We start from the raw sequence: 21,359 nt of genomic DNA, 5'->3' as shown, positions 1-21,359 counted from the left end.
TGAAGTTACTCCTTAAACTAAAAACTACTTCTGTAGCTGTAGACAAACTACCAGGCTACTTAAAAATGGCTACAAAAGTCATATTGGCCCAAAGGCCTCTATAAACCTGGTTATGTTACCCTTGTTCCCTCATGGACCAAGCTATATAGTCTATGTTTGCACGTGAATCTAAGATCAGCACCAGCTGCCCCTAAGAGAGACATAGGTGAAACTCCCAGTGTAAATTTACAGTTTCCCTCCAATTGTCCAGGTTACTCTTAAATAGGGTCATTGAGGAGCTCTGTTTTACACAAATTTGAGTTTATTCTAGAGGAGTGGCAATCTCTGGAGACATACCTGTCTCTCCAGCATGTCCCGTTAACATTAGAGGCTAGGTTAAGATCCCTAGAGAGTGAATCTTGTCCCACTGAATTTGTGGCTGCGCAGCAGCTTCATCAAGGCAAGGTCTGAGACTGTTCTGCAGGCCAGGCACAAGTTGCCTCTAAGCAGTCTACATGATACTGAGTAAAGTGACAGGGCCTTCAGTCTGTCCAAGTAGGTCATGTGTTGTAGGCCATACATTTTCTCGGTGAGAAACCTCTGAGGTCTCTTCAGCTGCTGCAGATGTCTGGTAAGGTACATACAGAAGGGAGTATTATACTCTATTATTGGTCTGATGACAGGCGAGTACAGGAGAGTACTTCCTTAGCTTTGGATGCTATACACTTGCTTATAAGATGAGCAACTTAGGTCTTCCTAATAGGTACGTAGCAGAAAGATAAATTCCATCCCTGTGGAAAAAAAATTTACATCATACCACTGCACGAAGCCAGCACATCCACAGAGTTTAATAACTACAAAACAGTGATCCTGTCCCCCTTCTCCAAAATATTACAGACATGCATTCATATGCAGCTGATGCAAAACCTAACCTCAAATAACCTGCTCTCATATGCAGCTGATGCAAAACCTAACCTCAAATAACCTGCTCTCAGAAACACAACATGACTTTAGGCCCCACCACAGCACCACTATATTTTTCCAATATAAAAAGCTGATAAAACAATGGTCTGCTTGTGTCCACCATGATTTTATACATGTCAAAAGCATGTCATACATTCTTGCACCAACAACTGCTCACACCTTCACTCACCATTCTAGCTTAGTTCAGTATGCAGATGGCTCAACATTAATGTGTGGCCTCATCAATAAATAAACCCCAAGACATTACCCAAAAATCTCTCCGCTGTAGAAACCTGGATGAAAGGATCAAACCTCCTACTCAACCTCAAGAAAACTAAGTGAATGCTTTTTACATCAAAAAGTTGCCAAAAAATCGTACAATATTTTACCATAAAGCCAGCAAAATACGGTCACTGAAACTAACTCACAGTAAACTTCTAGGCATTAGAACAGATGACAATCTCAAATATGACCAGCATATACTGTACACCATTATTAAACCTACACACCAGACACTAGGCTCCCTTTATAGAATTGATGGATTCTTTACAGATACTGCAAGACAAACTCGAGCCACCACCTTATTTTTGTCAACTCTCTCATACACCACTCCTGTCCTAACAAATAATACTCTCAGAAAAAAAAAACTTGCCTCCTGCTACAATAAAACAGTTAAATTTGCCAACAATCTCCCTGATAGCACCACCAAACAAACAATTAAACTGCCTTGAATTTCACAACTACCAAACATATTCACAACTACAGCACACACACTCATCATCCAGAAAAATGCCCTGCACTACAAAATGTATTACTCCACTACTGTCCAGCAAGGGATCTCCGCTACATTAACAAATTCTTATTACGTACAAATAAGTCGGATAATGTTGCAGGAGACTAGCTCTACTCCTAATTATGTTGCTCAACTGTGTAACACTATCTCTACACAAATAAAACTGTCCAACAAACGCAACAGTTTTAAACCACTGCTAAAACATCATCTTAACCAATCCTTGTCCTGAACATGCTCAACATAATGGATAGTATTGTATAGTGAACACAAATACTCTCCTTAAACAGAATACTCCTCAACCTCTTACTGAAATAAACCAATTTTTATACAAAACTGCTGCCTGGTACAATGCACTGAGCTGCATGTGGGCTTTTTCTTTAGTAACTTACATTTATACATTTTAAGACTTTACACACAAACAGTTACACTTCTGTAAACACAAACAGAAATGTAACTACTCTGTTAATAACTGGAACTTGGCATAATGCATCGTAAGCAGATGAAGCTTTTCTCCCTGGGCCTCTGTTGAAAATTGGTATTACCCATATGGACTTTTCCAATAAATAAAGACAAATAATCCTAAATAGTGTGTTCTCGTCATGGATGACAAGCCTCTCCTCTCGAGCTTTGTTCACAAAGTGAATTTCTTGGCATCCATGTCTCAACACATATTAAAACAGGTTATGATAGGTGAACCAATCATAGTCCTACACATTATAATGGGCAAAAACAGACAGCTGTAAAAAAAAAAAAAAAACTCTTACAAATTTTACTTGCTCAAAACTAACAGGCTGTTACCCCTTACAAGAAAGTGAAATAAATGTTTACCAATCTGAAAGCGACTAAGTAAAATCACTTACATTCAGCTTTTAAATAGCAAGAACATTTTATTCTACATAGATATAAACAGTTACCTGACCAGCTAGACAAACATGTTGCAGATATACTGCATAACACAGCGTAATAACTAACCTTAAAACCAATCTGTTAATCTATGTCCTGTTCAAGGAAGTCTGCCTTTGTATCATCTTGTGACAACAATCCAACAGAAGCTATTCAACAAAATGTCAACAAGCACTGCTAACATCTGGCATTTAACATGCAGATACAAAAAATATGCATTTTTCTCTTATTAAACTCCTGCTGTGAGGTAACATCCATCAGCTTTCCAATATACTTTTAGATATATTAAAGTGTTGCCAGAAAGTTTACATGAAAGGGAGGAAATACAAAACAAAATGACTAGTGGCTAGGTCTACATTACAAAAACACATGCATATTATATATATGACTGCTAAATAGCTTCAGTATGCAATTTTCTCACATTTAATGTGATTTTAATCATCTGATCAGCCTGACTACTGTAAAATAAAGAAACTTATTCAGATTCTAAATTGAAATTATTAAACATCACAGCAGCTAAATGCTTTGACCATTAAAGCAATATTGAAAAAGTAAAATATATTCACCACAGTTGTCAACTTTTCCATCACCTAGTGCCAACTACAGTCTAATAACACAAACCAAAAGTTTTAAAAGCAGACACTGACAAAGAACAATCTAATCTGCACAAATTTAAAACAAAGAGATGAACACACAACTTCAGTGAGAATTATTACAGTTCTGCTGATGTCTTCCAACTACCATTAGCAACTAAGCAAATAGCAGTCAAGTGTTTTACAAAGATAATGCAAAATATGGAATATATACAAACTATGAAAAAACAGACATTTTTGAAAACATAGATGAATGCTATTCAAACAAACTAAACTGTTAAAAAGATCTCTGCTGACACTGACCCCTTAATGGTTTCACTTTAAATTGTGGTAATTCCAGTACACTAGTAGGGCCACTCAATACCCCCATAAGCCACTCAATACCCCCATAATGTTTAAGAAATAACTACTGCACTATAGTGTTAAGCAAAATATGAAAGAAAAAAACATGTAACAGACTTTCATAAACTTTCCCCACAATTCACAAAAACAGTTAACTCGATGCAGACCAAAAAAAATAATAATTTCATGTATTTCAGCTTCACAAGGACTTTACTTAAAAAATCTTCCACAATATGCAAACATACCAACAGCCCTTCATGGATACAGTCACCAACACAGACTGAAGTTATAGCACAGTCTTTGCAATGCAGACAGCAATGAATCTTAAAGGGACAGTCCCAAGGATTTTTTTGTTTTTGATTCAGTGTTTGTTTACATTTCAGGTTTGCCTTTCTGAGCATGATCATTTTTTGCTGAGTTGGTGGGGGAAGAGTACCTGAAGGAAGTTTCAAAGGGGTTAGCCAAATTCCATCTCAAATTGCAGTAGCCCTGACAATAACTATCCCTGTGAGCCATTCATTAGTTTAATCTGTGCATTTTCCCCATTGAGTAAAGCAGCATTTCACGCATTTTATGACCTGACTTGCTGCTGCTACTCTAGAAACCACATCAGTAATGCAAGGCTTTTAAAACATTAGTAAACAGAGTTTTTCGTTTCTTTCATTTCATATTTTTATTCTGTGGCAATTGTGAATCCTGGCCATCTACAATTTTATGACATTGCTTCTACCTACAGAAAGCATCTGAGTCAGGCAAACAGTAGTGGAAACCATATGTCTCTTTCTTTCATGTTTTACTGTACTCTGTTTTTTTTTTTGAATACTAGTCTGGTGTAGTGACTTTCTGACTTGCTTGCAATTCCATAGAAAGCAAGTGTATGACAGAAGGTTGGAGCATTAGTACACACACACTTCTGTTCCTTTTTCAGCTTCAAGTTTGATATATGCTGATTTCTGAATACTGCTAGACAAATGCACTGTTTTTATGAGCAGGCTGTTTGTACATCTGTAGAAGTTAAGAGTGATGCAAAACTTAACATTAGTATACACCGACGTCCCTTTTCCCTAGCACAGCTTTCTTTATTTTAAATATGAGACAGGAGCTGGGGGCATAGTTCCCCAATCCAAGTCGGACAGGAACACAAATCCAAAGATTAGTTTATCCTGGGAGATTAAACAAGACTGGAACTGTGGATTTACAGGCTATTTAAACAGTAAAATGGCACTGTGAGTGGAAATGGAAAAAAAAAAAGAGGCACAATGCAACTCAACACCTGAAACAGAGATGTAGTGCTGCTTTACAAGGTATCAAACTTGCGTTAAATTGCATCCAACTACCTGCAACATACTACAAACAAAAGCTGTAAATAGTCCATGAAGGCCCTTTTTGTTCTTCCTGACGGCACCCATCAGCACTCAAAACAAAATGAAAAGGTGCTCCCAGGAGCAATGCCACAGACTGATTACAACCATTAGATGTTTTGTATACTTCACACACTATCCAGTTTGATACCAAAGTTCGTAGAGCAAAAGAAAGTCCAATCTGTATGTTTTTCTCACCGGTCCTATTCCCACTTGGACAAAAATTCTTAATGACAAGTCACAATCCATGCAAATTAATACAAATGCAAGGGAATCTCTGTTTTGCTACAGATTATTATCAAGGAGATAAATTTACAGGATCTGAAAGAATGTCACACTCTACTGGCCTAACACTAACTAAAATCAGCATTGTAATGCTAACCGCTATGAAATATTACATAAATTATGTCATGTCACAATGCCTATCATAAAACACATGTACCTACAAATTAAAACAAATTAAATGGATGGACACCAATTAAAATAAATTAAAAACTATTCTGTCACTGTTATGTGTGCTTAATTTCACGACCAGCTGTGACCCTACCTGAAATTTGGAGATTCATAGTTCCTTCACTGTGTGAAAAATAAGCAACCGAGGCAGAAGTGATACAAACCAGTAACATTGCAGAAAGAACACAAAAAAAGGCCCCATCACTTACCCCTAACTTTCTGAAACAGTCAGATGTAGTTACTACATTTGTACTGAAGTATAAAGGGGGATTATCATATTCAGTTTAAAACTAAACAAGAGAAAGAACATAAACCCACTAGTATCAATACCAATCAATAAACAAATAAATAAATGTTATGGACTTGTATTATGAAATAATGGCAACAAAATCCTGTACAAACACGGACTAGGCAATATAGTATCTTCTAGGGAAGCACAGTAAAACTATGGGACAGAGAAAATGTAGCCACTGTTAAAACCAGTATATTTCTACTGAAAGACATTACTGTTGCTTATATCAAGACATCACTGTACTCAGAAACTGGTAAAAAAACTTTCCCGTGTAATTGGTGACATGAACTTACAATTCTTTGTAGTAAAGAATTTAAAAAGGGCACACATCGTAATAAAGACATGTTTAATATTTTTGGAAGTTGATTGATGTTAATGTGCAATATAGCTGTCTCCCATGTAAGGGTTAATTTTTCATATCCCATCTTCTCTAATCTTACTCTCAAGGAACACCATAAGTTGTGCATCTTAGTACAGTTCCAAATGACATGCAAAATATCAGCTGTTTGATCCGGACAATGGGGACATATAGGCGAAAGGTTAGGATTTAATTTAGATAAGATATAATATAGATTGTTATTTACCGTCATTTGTGTATATAACCGTTTCTTGAAAGGAATGAATTTGATTGTATTTTCAATGGTTAGTTTCTCATCTCACAAATTAGTTTATTCAAAAACAAAAAACAAACGCTATTACCAAAAATATTGGGGTTACTTCATAGGTTCATACGAGGCCATCTGCCCTGGGGCATTTATAAGCCTAGCCAGAGTGTGTTTGGCTTTCGCCACCCTTTGAATTGAGTTTACTGTGCCTCTGTCTAGTAGTGACACAGAAGTAATCCCCGGGGTAAACCTACGATCTCCCATCCACTCGTCAAGATTCCTCTTGAAGAGAGTCAGTGAGGGGCTCTGCCTAACATGTACTGGGATTTTATTCCAGAGCGAAGGGAGCCTCTGGGTTATGAATCTGTCCCTCCAGCATGTCCTATTTATTTCTGTTCTGAGGTTCAAGTCCCTCCAGCGCGTAGCTGTAAGGGATTTGGATTTTCTGAGGTGGAGCATGCCCATTAATGCCGGGGTTGGACATAGCTTTGTACGTCCGGCATAGATCGCCTCCAAGTAGGCAGTATGCAACTGAGTAGAACTGGAGTTTCTTTAACCGAGCAGCATACGGCATCTGTTTGAGTCCCTTGATCCTCTTTGTGAGGTACTTTTGGGGTCTTTCTAGTTGCTGCAGGTGTCGGGTAAGGTACATCCCAAATGGGGCACTGTATAATATTATGGGCCTGATGAGGGATGAATAAAGGGGCACAATGACCTCTCGATCTAGATGTGAATCCTTTCATGATAAGGTGGGCTATATAGAAGGTCTTTCTAACCACTTTGGCAATGTGGTTGTCGAAGGAGAGATTACTATCGACTTGGATCCCCAGGTCCCTAATTACTTCCTCCGTACTTAGTGGGTTACCACCTATGTGGTAATTTGTGGGCACTTTGTTTTTGCCAAAGGGTATGACTAAACATTTTTTGACGTTTAGCTTTAGGCCATGGCTCTGGCACCAGTGATCGGTCTCTGTGAAACCCTTTTGAAGGATGCTCGTGTCAGCTGGCGAGTCGACTATGGCGCCCAGTTTGCAGTCATCTGTGAACTTGGTCAGCCACAGTCCTCCCGTGTTAGCTTGTACCTCAGAAAAATATATACCGAACAAGAGAGGTCCCAGGACTGAGCCTTGTGGGACGCCACTTGTGACTGGTTTAGAGTCTGACAAGGCTCCAGCAATTCTGACTCTGTGGGTTCTGTCTTTGAGCCAGTTTGCAACCAATCTAGTGACATAGGGGTTTATATTTAAGCTGGCTAGCTTATCTATGATGCCCGAGTGGGGTATTGTGTCGAATGCTTTTGCGAGATCCAGGTAGGCTGTGTGGACTACCTTCCCTTCATCTATGGCCTTGGTGACGGTTTCAAAGTCGTCAACCAGGTTCAAGAGGCAGGATCTGCCCTTAACAAAGCCGAATTGGGTAGGATCTAGTGTCTGTAGGTCCCCAATGTCTTTGTTTATGAGTTCCATGATGATCCTCTGCATAGAAATCGTAGTTGTTTGCTAGTACTGACCAGAGATGCCTTCCCTTTTAGGGATTTTGCTCTATCATGTAGCCCTAGAGGTACAGTGATATACATTCAAATGTAACAGGTTACAAAATTACATAGAAAGTAATCATTCCAACTGTGTAAGCATGGTACAGCATAACAATTATAAATAATACAGTTAAACAGAATCCTGTTAAATCTGTAGATAGACTATTGGACAAACTGTTTCTGAGAAGATAGAGATTGCATGTGGTTACCAGTATGTGGGAGAGCATACAGTTGTAAGCAAAGTTTAGTGAGCAGACTGCTCACTTCCAAGCTGTAGAGTTTTGTCTTCATAGGTGTGATGACTGACAGAGGTAGGAATAGAGGGGGGGGGGGGCAGTTGAGGGATTTTTTGGATGGTATTAACTTGAATTATGGCAGGTGCAAAGCCAGTGGTTTGCTAGGTGCTGTTTTAGGAGTTTTTTGAATTCTTGTTTTTTGTGGGGTTTTTTTGTGATTGACTGAGGAAGTGTGTTCCATAACTTGGCAATTTTGTAAGAGTAGAGGGAGTCCCAGTGAAGGTTGTGGGAGCAGGTGATGTTTAGCATTAGTTTTTCTGATGATCTGAGAGGTCTGGGATTACAGTTAGGTTGAACTAAGTTACAGTGCAGGGAGGTCTTTGGGATAGTGGATGATTTTGTGGACTATGGTAAGTTGGTTGTGGGATAAAAGGTTAAGGAGTTCAAGCCAGTTTAGCTGAGACAGGGCTGTGCAGTGGTGGGTTGCATGAGGATGACTGGTTGCAAATTTTACTATTCTGTTGTAACAAGTTTCAAGATTATCGAGATATTTCTTATGCAGATTGGTGAAAATGTGAGAGCCAGAGAGGAGAGTTGAGAGCAGATGAGACTGGACAGTAGCCAGCCTGGCATTGTTGGTTAGAAATGGTTTTGCTATATAGAGTGCTCCTAGTTTGGTATGCACTTTTTTGATAGACAGTGAAATATGTTTATCAAATTTTAGATGAGAGTAAATTGTTAAGCCTAGAAGTTTAGTTTGGTCAGTTGAAAGTAACTTGGTTCCACTGGAGGAGAGGATGGAGAGTGGGGGTTGGCAATGTGTTAATTTGTTATTTGTGAAGACTATTATTTTAGTTTTATTTGGGTTTAGAATAAGTTGATGGTTGGCTAGATGTTTTTCTAGATCTTAAAAGGAAGACTGCATTTTTGCCTGAAGTTCTTGGGGAGTTGAGGCTGAACAGATAATGCTGGAACCTTCAGCATACTGTACAATAGAGACATGGTTAGTAGCGGAACGGAGGTCATTTGTAAATATGCTAAAGAGGAGTGGGCCCAGTATGGAGCCTTGGGGTACGCCAACTGAGATGGGTAGGAGGGTGGAAAGACTGTTTTCCCCATTTGGTAGCTTGCTGACGATTAGTGAGATAGCTACAGAACCAGCTTAGGGAGGTGGGCTAAAGACCAAGGGAAGAAAGTTTGTTCAGTAGTAGCTCATGGGAGACTGCGTCAAAAGCTATGGACATATTGAGGAAGATAGAGGAGACAAGTTGTCTTTCATTTAGTAAGAGATGTATGGAGCTGGTGAATGATAACAGGGCAGTGCTGGGACTATGTTTGGGTGTGAAGCCGTGCTGGGAACTGGTTAACAGGTTGTGGGTTAGGAGGTGGTGGAGGAGTTAGTTGTGGATACATTTTTCTAGTATTTTTGCAAGGGGTGACAGAATGCATATGGGGCAATAGTTTGTAAGCTCTTTGGATGCCCCACCCTTATGGAGGGGAATTATATGAGATATTTTCCAAAGAGTTGGGACATATTGTTCAGAAATTGATCGGTTGATCAGGATTGATATGGGGTAGGCTATAGATGGAGCAGCAATTTTTAGGAATTCATTTGGAAGTAGATCAGCAGCAACACAGCAGGGTTTTAACTTGATTAGGAGAGCTTTAATGTAGTTAGTTTGGATGGAGAAAAATGACGGAGGTGGGGTGATTACTAGTTGTAGAAGGGAAAATAGGTTTGCTGGGATGGTTGCCTAGCAGACAGGTAATAGTATTAATAAAATGAGAGTTGAATTCTGTAGAAATTGGCTCAGAGTTGTCTGAGGAGGTAGGGGCAGGTGTTGAGGAGTGGCCAGGATTAAGGAGGCAGTTGATGCTTTACCAAAATTTTTGGAGGTTGGATTGATGACACTGTTGACAGGACAGTAGTAGTCTTGTTGGTCTTCCCCGATATGTTGTTTTTTGTTAGATTTCTAAGCTGCTGATAGTGAGGGCAGACTTTTCCGGTTGAAGCAAGTTTAAGTATATCAAGGAAGATTTTGTTGAAATACTGTACTGCCGTATCTAGTTGGAGGTTTTTTAAGTGGACCCCAGTCAGAAAGTTGCAGCAGGTGATTGAACAGTGTAGGGGAGAATTTTTTTTTTGTGTCACTGATGTATTTGTAGGTTATGGACTCGTTTTCTGTGCAAGAAGGTTGGGCTATGATCACTGAGGGAGTCAGGGAGGCACCATGCAAAGAAACAAAGGTTGGGCTTGTTTGTTAAAATCCAATCTAAGGTTGATTTGTTTCTCGGTGTGCTTATCTATGCGGGTTGGACAAGTTATGGTTTGGGTCAAGTTAAATAGATTCAGAAATTTGGTGGGGGTGTTGGGTGAGTAGGAGTGCCAGTCCAGGTTGAAATCCCAAAGAATGCTAGTTTTATGGTTAAAATTGCTAGATGCCCAGGCAAGCAGGCTTTCTATGGTGGGTAGGTTATTACCAGGAGGGAGATAGGTGGCTATGATAATTATTGATTTGTTTGGGTTGATGTCCAGGCGGGCAGTAAGGATCTCAGAGTTTGGCAGGTCGGGGGGGGGGGGGAGGGATGCAAGTTAGCTGGACGACCTTAAGGGTGCCCTTGGATATAATGGCTACCCCGTCCCCTTTTTTGTTTAGTCTGTCACGTCTAATGAGGTTATAACCAGGAGTGATGACGTTAGTGTATTTTATGTAGAGCCAGTCTGTCTTTTAGCCAGGTTTCTGTAACAACAGCTATATCAGGATGGTAGGTAGAGAGGGCAGCATTGAAATTATTAGCTACGGAGGTTGAAGTTAGTGAATAGTAGGTCTGAATTTGAGATATTTGGTAGGGAGAGGTAGATTGTGAGTGGATAGAAAAATACGTGGGGTTAGTAGTGGAGACAGGGGGAGTAAGTTGGCTCAGTGAGCAGCTGTTGGGTCCTGGGTTGGGGTGGATGTCGGCTTGGAGTTTAATTTGTTTGAGAGAGTGCAGTAGAATGAGTCTTAGTTTAATAATTAATTTGTGGCATCTTACAGTCTCATTACCCAAAGTCCCCCACTGTAAGTGTTTGAGTGGATGTAGTAGAGTGGTACAGTACTTGAAGAGTTGTGGGTTAATGTTTGAGAAAGGGTGGCTGTTGGGAGAGAGGCAGCACAGAGGGAGTGTAGGTTAGTGAGAATGATTGATGTGGTGTGAGTTTATAGTGGTGGAGGTGTAGGAGAGGTAGAGGAAGAGGAGTATGGGTATTTTCCACAGTACTGAGTAGCACAGGTGCATGGTTAGTGTTACTAAAGTGTGTAGCACAGTAGGGTACAGGTATGGGTGGATAAAATTTTATATAAAAATATATATAATATATCCATCCACACGTGCTGCATAACATCAATATAAAATGTTACCTTAAGAGAAAAACAAGAGAGAAGTACAGTCACGTTACCATTTTTTTTAAGATGTCAAAAAAAAAAATGAAAGAGTTGATAGCTCTCTAAAAGTTGAAGGGCAGCAGCTATATCAGGTGCCTTGGTCAACAAAGAAAATGGAGGGGACTTAAAGAGACTGAACAGCAAATGGATTCACCACCCACAGTAATAGTACTACTACATTTACTGCACATAAAGAACTTTTTTGTTTTTAATTTACTCACCAGTTTACTCCCCCATCCTCAATATTTTCATATATTTTGACTAAAATATTTTCATATGTTCGGACTACAGACCAAAGCATGAAATTAAGAATACTTAATAGAAGGTTCTTTTGCAGGACACTTCCATTTAAAAAACATATGGGTTAGTACCACAGGAACGTCATATCACCAAATATGTATACACAAAAACTTTATGTTTTTCAAACAAGGACAGATGTTCCAAATTTACTACCAACTGGCAATAATTAACTTTAAAACTATTGTGAGATAACACTAACCCATCCAGTTCAACCCATCCAGTTCAGAAATTACTTCCTTGACAGCCATTTGGAAGCAAATTTGGAACATTTCACCTTATTTGAAAAGCTACATTTTTGTGCATGTTTGGTAATGTTCGTGTGGTGTCAGTCCATATGTGGTACAGTGGTATTTACATACATGGTACCCATTTGCTGTTAAGTCAATTTGGCAGTTCAAACTGGAATTATGGAACTACATATAGAAAATTAATCAGCTGTTGGATAACAGTCAGGAGATGGATTAACAAATGAACACTTCAAGATTCCAAGGAAAATTAATTTATAAAATCTATCCCAAGTAAATTCAAATTTGGCTCCTTTTTTGCAGGCAGAGAAGAATTTAAAGAACATTTCATCTTCCCATAGCAGAGCATTTCCACAGACTAACGAGAAAGAGAAGGATTCCTATGAGCGGCCAGGAACATCTGGAATGATGGATCATACCCAGAACAATAGGCAAAAGGGATCTAGGTGTTCAAAACAGTCCCAGGTTGTGGTTCAAGACAGTCCCAGATTGTGGTTCAAAATGTAATTTTTTTCCCTGATAGAAAAGTATAGGATGATCAGATATTTTCCGAGAATCACACAGAACACAGCTTGGTTTCCTGGATAAATAATACCTATGAATTTTCATTAAATTATGTAATTTGAGAAGATTATACAAACTAACAAAATACAACAAACAGTAATGCTTCAGCTTTGAAGAGAACCATTTTTTAAATTTTGAAAACAAACTACACTTACAGCTTTACAAATTAAAAATGAGCATCTCGGTCATTATCTTAAGCTTAAAATACTATCAAAAGGTCTGTGGGTTTTGACTTTTCCAAATGGTATGGACATTAAATTGCCCATTCTATAAAGACATTATGGATTTATTTGACCAGTGTGGGGTTGGACTTGATGAAGGTGCTTATTAAATTGAATATTTTTTTTATTTCTAAAATGATGAAGGAAATAAAGGGTTAAGCGTGATTTACAGTTTGATTAATACCATAATTTGTACAATTACGTTTGATAAAATTACTGTGAAAATGATGTTTATATATATAAAAAAAAATGAAAAGGATAAACAATATAGAAATAAAATGGCATACTCTACCTAGGGGACCAACATTAAATTTACAGGGGTCAACAAGGTTTAAACCTTTTACAAATGGTGAGCAACAATGACAACCATAGCCCAACCCTAGCGGATTTAGGTGGTGAAAGTTTTTGATTTAGACACCAAGAAGTATTCCCTCACTACCGAGATCAGATCATTTAGCAAATCATACATACTACTTAAAAAGACACTAGACCTCTTCAGAGAAACCCACCCCAGAAAATTGTGATCCCATTCCATGTACACCCACAATTACACCAAGGAAACTCAGAGAGAAGGGGAAAGAGAAAAAATAATTTCTGAACTAGACAGGCTGGTGTTATCACACAATGGTTACAGCCATTTGGTAGTAAATCTGGAACATTTGTTCTTATTTGAAAAACGTGTTAAAGAAGTTTTTGTATATACGTATTTGTACATTTTGGTGGTGTGCCTGTGGCACCAGCCCATATGTGCTTTTATTTTATTATGAAGTTTAGTGGTATTTGAATACCTAGAGCCTGTTTGGTGTCACAAATCTTGCAAGACACCTAGACTTGTTCTCTGTGGTAAAGTGATTAGACTAGCAATCCAAGAAGATTGGAAAATACAGTTAATACTCAATCAGATTGACCGAAGTCAGTTGAGATGGGCTGGACACCTAGTAACAATGCTCCCAGGCATCTACTGTGGGAGTTGTAAAAGGCACAAGTCAATGGAAGTCAGCCCCTGGATACATCCTGGATATGCTAGAGGAATTATATCAAATGGGCTGGGAATGCAAGTTATACCTTTACAATCACCCAGAAACTGATGCTAAGGATAGAGAAGTCTGCTCCACCCTATTTACCCACTACACTAAAACCATCAAGAAACTAAAGTATTTAGAAAATGAATGACAAAATTACAATATCCCCTAAACACCCAGTATTTACAAATGTATGTATAAACAGAACCAATGAACTTAACTGAAACATATATGAAATAAAAAATACTTCAGCAGTAAAACCAAGTACTTTTTGAATTGTTCAGTCTGGAGAAGCAAAAGAATACATCTTTAGAGTATTGATTTTGAGAGTTTGGTGGGCACAGACCCCTTCCTTCACCAACAAACATTTAATTTGGGCCTTTTGTTAAATTTATATATTCACTAAATGGAATGCTGCAGCTTTGGGGACATAAGTGACAAAAAAATGTATTAACACTGAACATCATGCTTCATATACTAAAAAGGAAACTTTCATATTGTTTTGTGTCAGAAACTGCTGATGACTGAATACAGAGCTGTCATCAACACCTGAAATGACATTCACATTTTCCAAGAGGGCCTGACCTGTAAAAAATCATGGTTGTTTTTGACAATGGATTGGAGCTCAACTCAGAAAGAAAAAAAAGCACTGCACTTTTTGATAAACAAAAATCCCCCTTGCAACTACAGCAGCAACAATGACCTACTCAAAAACCGATACTGGCATCAGCCTGGACTGATTCCTGCACAATAAACTCATCTTTGACCAACACATATTATTTGTAATTTGCCTAGCCCAGCTAATCACTAATAGAATATCTTCTGGCTCCAAGAGGGTTACAGACACCCTCTACTTCTCTTCTCTCCTCTCTTCCCTTACTAGACCTGAAATCAAACAAAATTATTCCCTTTGGTATATACTTACAAGCACATGGTTCAACCTGGGAAAAATAAAATGCAACTATAAGCTACCTTAGTTATACAGTACATATAAAACTTTGCCATGATAAAAGTTAAAAAAGAATGCAGTGGCAGTCTCCACCTGGCCTACAAGGTGGCAAACAAACCCAAGTCACTTGACCTTGGACAGAAACCACTCTAGGGACCTAAATCTACGCAGTAATATAAATTTGACCTGCTGGTGAGACAGATACCTCTTCCAAAGACCACCCAACCTGTGAAATAAGCCCCCACTCCATATTAACCCATGCCTCTAACTTGAATTAGTAACCATAAATTCATCTTCGGTCAAGCCCCACAGTTCCTTATGGATAGCAGTAGTAGCAGCAGCAACAAGTGGTCTGCAACAGCTGTGCATCACATGATCGTGTACTCTATTGCCTAATATGAACCTATGAAAGTTTAGGTTGGGGACTACAAAAAGCAACTTCACTACTCAACAATAACCTCAGGACTTTAAACACACCTAGAGATCACAAACTAATGGCAATGCTCAGATCTGCTCGGAGTTAGTGCAAAATGGCACAAAATACACTGAACGGACAGATATCGCCAACATCTTGGCAGACAGATGTAGTGCAAACTTCACCCCCCTCTCACCCCCAAAAGGGCCCATAACCATACCAGAAGAATGTAGAGTCCCTGAAATCAGACACTCAGGTTAAAACAGCCCTCTCCAAAGCCAAAAACACAGCATCAATGGGACCGTATGGTGTCCCAGGCTGCATCCTATACGCGCTCAAAGATGAACTAGACCCTCACCTAAACACACTGTTCAAACTCAGCCTCGCCACAGGCTACGTACCCATAGAGTGGCACACAACAATGGTTATTCCATTCCACAAAGGTGGAGCCACAACAGATCCCGGGAACTATTGCCCTATAAGCCTGACTAGCTTGGTCTGCAAGGCTATGGAGCACATCATGGAACTCATTAACAAAGACATTGGGAACCTCCAAACACAGGACCCTACCCAGTTCAGCTTTAAGGGCAGATCACGTCTCCTAAACCTGGTGGACTTCGAGACAGTTATCAAGGCTATAGACTAGGGAAAGGTGATACACACAGCCTACCTAGACCTCGCTAAGGCCTTCAACACCATTCCCCATTCTGGTATTATAGACAAGCTCACCAGCTTGAACATAAACCCCTACGTCACAAGATGGGTTGCCAACTGGCTCACGGACAGAACCCACATGGTGAGAGTTGCGACTCTATACCGGTTACAAGTTGCGTTCCCCAGGGCTCAGTCCTACAACCCCTCCTGTTCGGCATATACTTCTCAGAGTTGCAGGCAAGCACAGGAGGACTACGGCTGACCAAGTTCGCAGACTACTGCAAACTAGGGGCTATAATTGACTCTCCGGCTGACACAGACATCCTCCAAAAGGGTCTCACTGAGACAGACACCTGGTGTCAAAGTCATGGCCTCAAGCTAAATGCCAAAAAGTGCATAGTCATCTCCTTTGGAAAAAACAAAATACCCACAAACTACCACATAGGTGGTAGTCCCCTAAATACGAGAGACTTACTAAGGGATCTGGGGACCTATGTAGATAGTAATCTCACCTTTGATAATCACATTGCCAAAGTGGTTAGAAAATCCTTCTACATGGCCCTCCTAATCACAAAAGGGTTCGCATCCAGATCAAGAGAGGTCATTGTGCCTCTCTACTCATCACTCAGATCCATCATAGAGTACAATGCCCCATTTGGGATGTACCTTACAAGACACCTGCAACAGCCGGAAAGACCACAGAAGTACCTCACCAAGAGGATCACTAGCCTCAAACAAATGCCCTCCAGCTGTAATCTGTTGCATACCGCCTACTCAGAGGTGATCTCTGCCTGACATACAAGGCCATGTCCAACCCAGAATTGATGGACATGTTCCATCTAAAGAAAACCTTATCCCCTCGAGCCACACGCTCTAGGGATCTAAACCTCACCACAACAATAAATAGGATGTGCTGGAGGGATAGATTCCTGTCCCAGAGACTTCCCATGCTTTGGAACAAGATTCCAATCTACATTAGGCAGAACTCCTTGCTAACACTCTTCAAAAGAAACCTTGATGAGTGGATAGGAAACAGAAAGTTTACCCCGGGGATCACTTCAGTGGCTCTGCTGGACAGAAGCACAGGGAACTACTCTAAGGGGGCGGTGAAAGCCAACACATTCTCGCTAGGCTTATAAATGCCTTCAGGCAGATAGCCTAGTACCTACCTATGAACCTATACCTACCTATGAACCTATAAAAAGAATGGTGAGAGGGCCACTTTTCCACAGATCTATTGTTGATCTGTACACATAAAGGGGGGGAGTTGCAACCATCTTCAATCCCCTGCCATGGTAAAGTTTTTATAGGAGTAATGAAAAAACAAAAATCTGGTGGGAGGAAGCAGACGACTGGGGTGCAAGACCCCTCCCTGTACAAATATCAGTAAAAGAGCAATACAATTTAAGTACTTAGCATGCATCCTACCTGCTATGAACAGGGCTGCTGCCTGTCCATGCATGTTAACCGGCTGCCTGTCTGCGATCCCCTTCAAATCTCTGCCACTATAAGTGGGCAAGAGTTTTTTTTTGGGGGGGGGGGGCAGCATGCATGTTCTAGGAAAAGACTTGTGCAAATCAGTTGATGATGAAAGTCACGTTTACAAATTATGAAGAGACTGCAACTTACACCAATGTATTTTGCTGCATAAGGTAATGTGAACTGATGGAAGTTAAAACAAGGCTGTACTTTATAGGATCATTGGAGGTTACTAGGCTATTGGCCCTGAGGCCCTTAATAAGCCTAGAAAAAAAAGAGTTTAGCCCATGTTTAGACAGTCTGACTATTTTGCAGCATAACGTTACACAAACCATGGCATCACTGACAGCAAGGATGATTTGTATTGTCAGCGTCACAGATTACGGACGCCACTGTCAGTCATGAACTTCATACCTGCACAAAAAATACAGGGTACCCTTCTCCACAATCATCAAACAGTATTATCTACTTCTACTTTTAAATGTAAAAAAAGATAAATAAAACTAATAATTATAATAGCAATAATTCTCATTAACCAGGTAGGCCAACTGGACATGCATCCCCTATTTAAAGGTAGCCCTGAAGCAATGTCTGGTTATGTGACTTGCACGGGGTCACACAGGAAGCAACTGAGGGTTAAAGGGAATCAAACTCTATCACAGAGAATATATCATGTTAACCCTCTGCACCAGCTACCAGACTAAAACAATATAACAACTTTTAAACATTGCAAGCTCACTCACCACGAAATCACAGAATTCCATTCTTTAACACACGCACACACTTTAAAAATAAAAAAGCATACCTGAAAACTCATACATAGTGAATAAAGTGTAGAACCATGGATCAACTATGAAATTATAGCAGACTGACCAACAGCAAAAACCCATGTGTTAGCAATTTGGGTGCACTCTATACTAAACTAAAATTGTATTGTATGATATTAACAAATGACAAAACTGTACACAATTCAAAATAAAATTTAGTATAAAAAAACTTTTACAATAACAACTAGAGGGCCATGAGTAGAAGCAGTGAAATGGGCAACACCAGTTATCCAAACAATTCCATGCCATGCCCTGGGGGAAAACAGTGTATATCACTTATCACAAAAATGTATTTACTGAAACACAACCCAAAATGCACGTACAGTATGAAAAATAAAAATTATAGTACAGCATTTACTTCACTTTAAATAAATGTATTCTCTCTACAAGAGTTTTACTACAGCACAGTTTTTCATCCAAAACAGCCTCAGAAATCCTGGCAACCAAGGCAAAGGTTACCGGCACAAAGGTTAAAGGATATCAAGTAAACATTAAAGTTGACAGCAAGACATCAAGTAAAGAAGAAAGATGACAGCAGGTAGCAATAGTTTCTTAGGAACATTTTCATTCAAGTTTTAAACAACAAGTTTGCTTGTGGAGCTATAAATTAATATCTCAGTTTGTGCTATTTGTTTGAATTAAAAACTCACAACAGCGAATAAATATAACAACCCCAAACAAATTAGACAGGGCAACATTCTTGTTTTACAGTAAAAATGTACCCCTCCCCCCAGGAAGCAAATCACAACACCTGCTGATGTAGAAGCCCCTTTCCCACTATCACTACACTGATGCACCACTGAAATAAGTGCACAGAACCTTTCGGTATTATAAAAGGACTAGAAACCTATGGATCCCCCAGAGTACTACTGCACGTTAAAAAGATCCAATAAAAGTGGGAAATCTGCAATTTGTATTAGTTACAATTCCACTAAAAGTCAGAAAAGTCACATTTTGATTAAATGAGCGGTTTACGGACAACTGTATTCGCAGCTTTATGCCAAAGCATAAAGCAAAACAGCTACCTCATCTATAAAGTATGGCTACAGACTTTACCTCACCAATCACCGTCAGATATCTTATAAACACAAAAGTAACAGTTCAGTAGTTTATAAAGCACATCTAAAATATCTGGACACTTAGAATAATAGCTCAGCTCTGAACCATTTTTAGGAGGTTCACATCTGACTTCAGTTCAGCACGGACCTAGTGGCCTAGAGCTATTATGGCCTTGATCATAACAGACAAGGACAAAATTAATACTGGCATAATACTTATATATATGTACTACATATCTGGTTACAATCAGCACTTAATAGCAGTAACTTTATCAAGCTGTTTTAAACCGCACTAGCAAGGAGTGACAGCACAGTCCAGAAAATCATTTGCTTCAAAACACCGGGTTCCCATACCTGGAAGTAAATGTAAAGACATAACCGCAAAGCAACGTATGCTACAGATCACTTTTACAGCATAGGTAAAGCAGCTGTCAGTTGACACTACTGCAATTCTTTAAAATTTCTTTGCAAGCCAGTCGGTGTAACTGAACTCATTAAATCACTCCATACTGAAACATCATTCAACTCAACATCGTTCATGTCATCCCAGGCCAAAACAAAACACTCAGTACACACGTGAATCAGCTGAACAATCCGACTTGTTGACCCTTCCATCTATACAATCATGTATGCAGCACACCCCCTGCTCAGATGCGCTAATTTGTAACTGCCGGTTACTGGATCATTCAAATGACAGATATACAAAAGTGTGTCGCGTTCATAATACACCCAGGCATCAAAACATCACTTAATACACAACGCAGGGCGTTAAGGTGAGCACTTACCGGTCTCGGGTTTGCTAATCTTCCAGAACTTATAAAATCCCCTTCAAATGTTTTTAAGTCTTAAGTCAGCAAGACAAATCTAATGCTTCTATAAGCAATCCAGATTCCGACAAGGTCTTCAATTTACAAATCAACAGCGCCTCCAAAAACTGATTATAAACTAAGAAAATACCACTGTAGACAGCAGTGTTCCCCATCGAATAAATCCCATGATTACAGACGTAATTGTAAATCCTTATGTTGTAACATTAAAATCCAACTCCACTTATAGATATCCATTAGTCCCGTTTTTAAAAGGAAGATTTTTTTGTAAATTTCACAAAATGGCGCGCGTTCCAAACCTGCGCAGCGAACCGGCCCGGCACAGTAAGAGAAGGGGAGGGGAGCAACTTCCATGGGCACCCCATATTAAAAGGAAAGGACACCTGTTATATTCAGCACTCGCAGTATATAAATGCACATTTCTAAAAATATACAATAAAACCAGAAACTATACTTGTTAATACTACCCGGGCGGGAAGAAAATAATTTAAAAAAAAAAAAAAAAAAAGCAGGTAACAAAATGGCGGTGGCCAGAGGCTGTTACTATAGTAACTGTCAGTCAACTCACAACCCCCCACCCACCCCCAGATGCCGTCTGACGTTTAAAAATAAAGGCCGAGCTTGTAGTCACGGTAACTGTCGACATTGTACTGTTTTCTTAATATGGGAGATGGTTTATATGACGTTTTGGTGACTCCTTCCGCTGTAAGGAGAGAATAATGTGCTCACAAATGAGGAAGACTCGTATGGAGGTTGCGTCCACTTTGTTTGTGTGGGGGATACTTCACTAGTGAATTATCGCAGTTTTTGTATTGGTGTGTGTTGAGAGATAAGTGGTGTTCACTTTGTAATTGTGTATGATTTTGTATAACTGGTGAAAAAGCCAAGTGTGGAGTTAAAATGTAGTTGTGAGCTGTAAATATCTGTTAAGCATTTATAAAATTTACAATAACTTCACTGCGCGCCCTCCACTTGCTGCAACAGCGAAAATAATCATGTCAGCTGCTTGACTTTCAGAATGAAATGCTTGTGTTCTGAAGCTGTTTTGCTTGGCGAACTTTATTTTTTGGTAATAATTCTGTTTTGTTGTCCTTTTACATGGGTGGAGACTGAGGGGAGGAACTACTCCCGCTTCGGCATAATATACTCTTGAGAAATGTTTCTTCTTCCGTACATACCCGCAACGTGAAAAAATGTTATCCGTGGTAGAATAGTGATCTATATGTACTTATTTCGCCTCCGGTGGGGGGACTGAAATAATACTGGGACAAAAAGAAAAATTTAAAATTAGTGTATGCTAGCGGTAAATGTGATAACAG

The 21,359-nt window shown here is 39.4% G+C and overlaps 1 protein-coding gene across 2 annotated transcripts in view; it reads right to left on the bottom strand.

Annotated features, from left to right (window-relative positions):
* The window catches only part of DYRK1A (dual specificity tyrosine phosphorylation regulated kinase 1A), a 2,602,610-nt gene extending 2,582,078 nt beyond the window's left edge, over window positions 1-20,532 (bottom strand). Inside the window, exon 1 of one of the 2 annotated variants that reach the window (XM_044071432.1) lies at window positions 19,999-20,532. The gene's annotated coding sequence lies outside the window, so the exon portion shown is untranslated. Of the gene's footprint in view, window positions 1-19,567; window positions 19,589-19,998 lie in introns of those variants that run through there. The other variant, XM_044071433.1, reaches the window with a different exon arrangement.
* Between the last annotated feature and the right edge of the window lie 827 nt (window positions 20,533-21,359).

The sequence above is a fragment of the Protopterus annectens genome, chromosome 5.part0 (assembly GCF_019279795.1).
Source record: "Protopterus annectens isolate FY-2018-M chromosome 5.part0, PAN1.0, whole genome shotgun sequence".
NCBI classification, from domain to species: Eukaryota; Metazoa; Chordata; order Ceratodontiformes; family Protopteridae; genus Protopterus; species Protopterus annectens.
The sequence above is the reverse complement of the archived record's forward strand: the minus strand, read 5'-3'. Positions and strand labels throughout refer to the sequence as shown.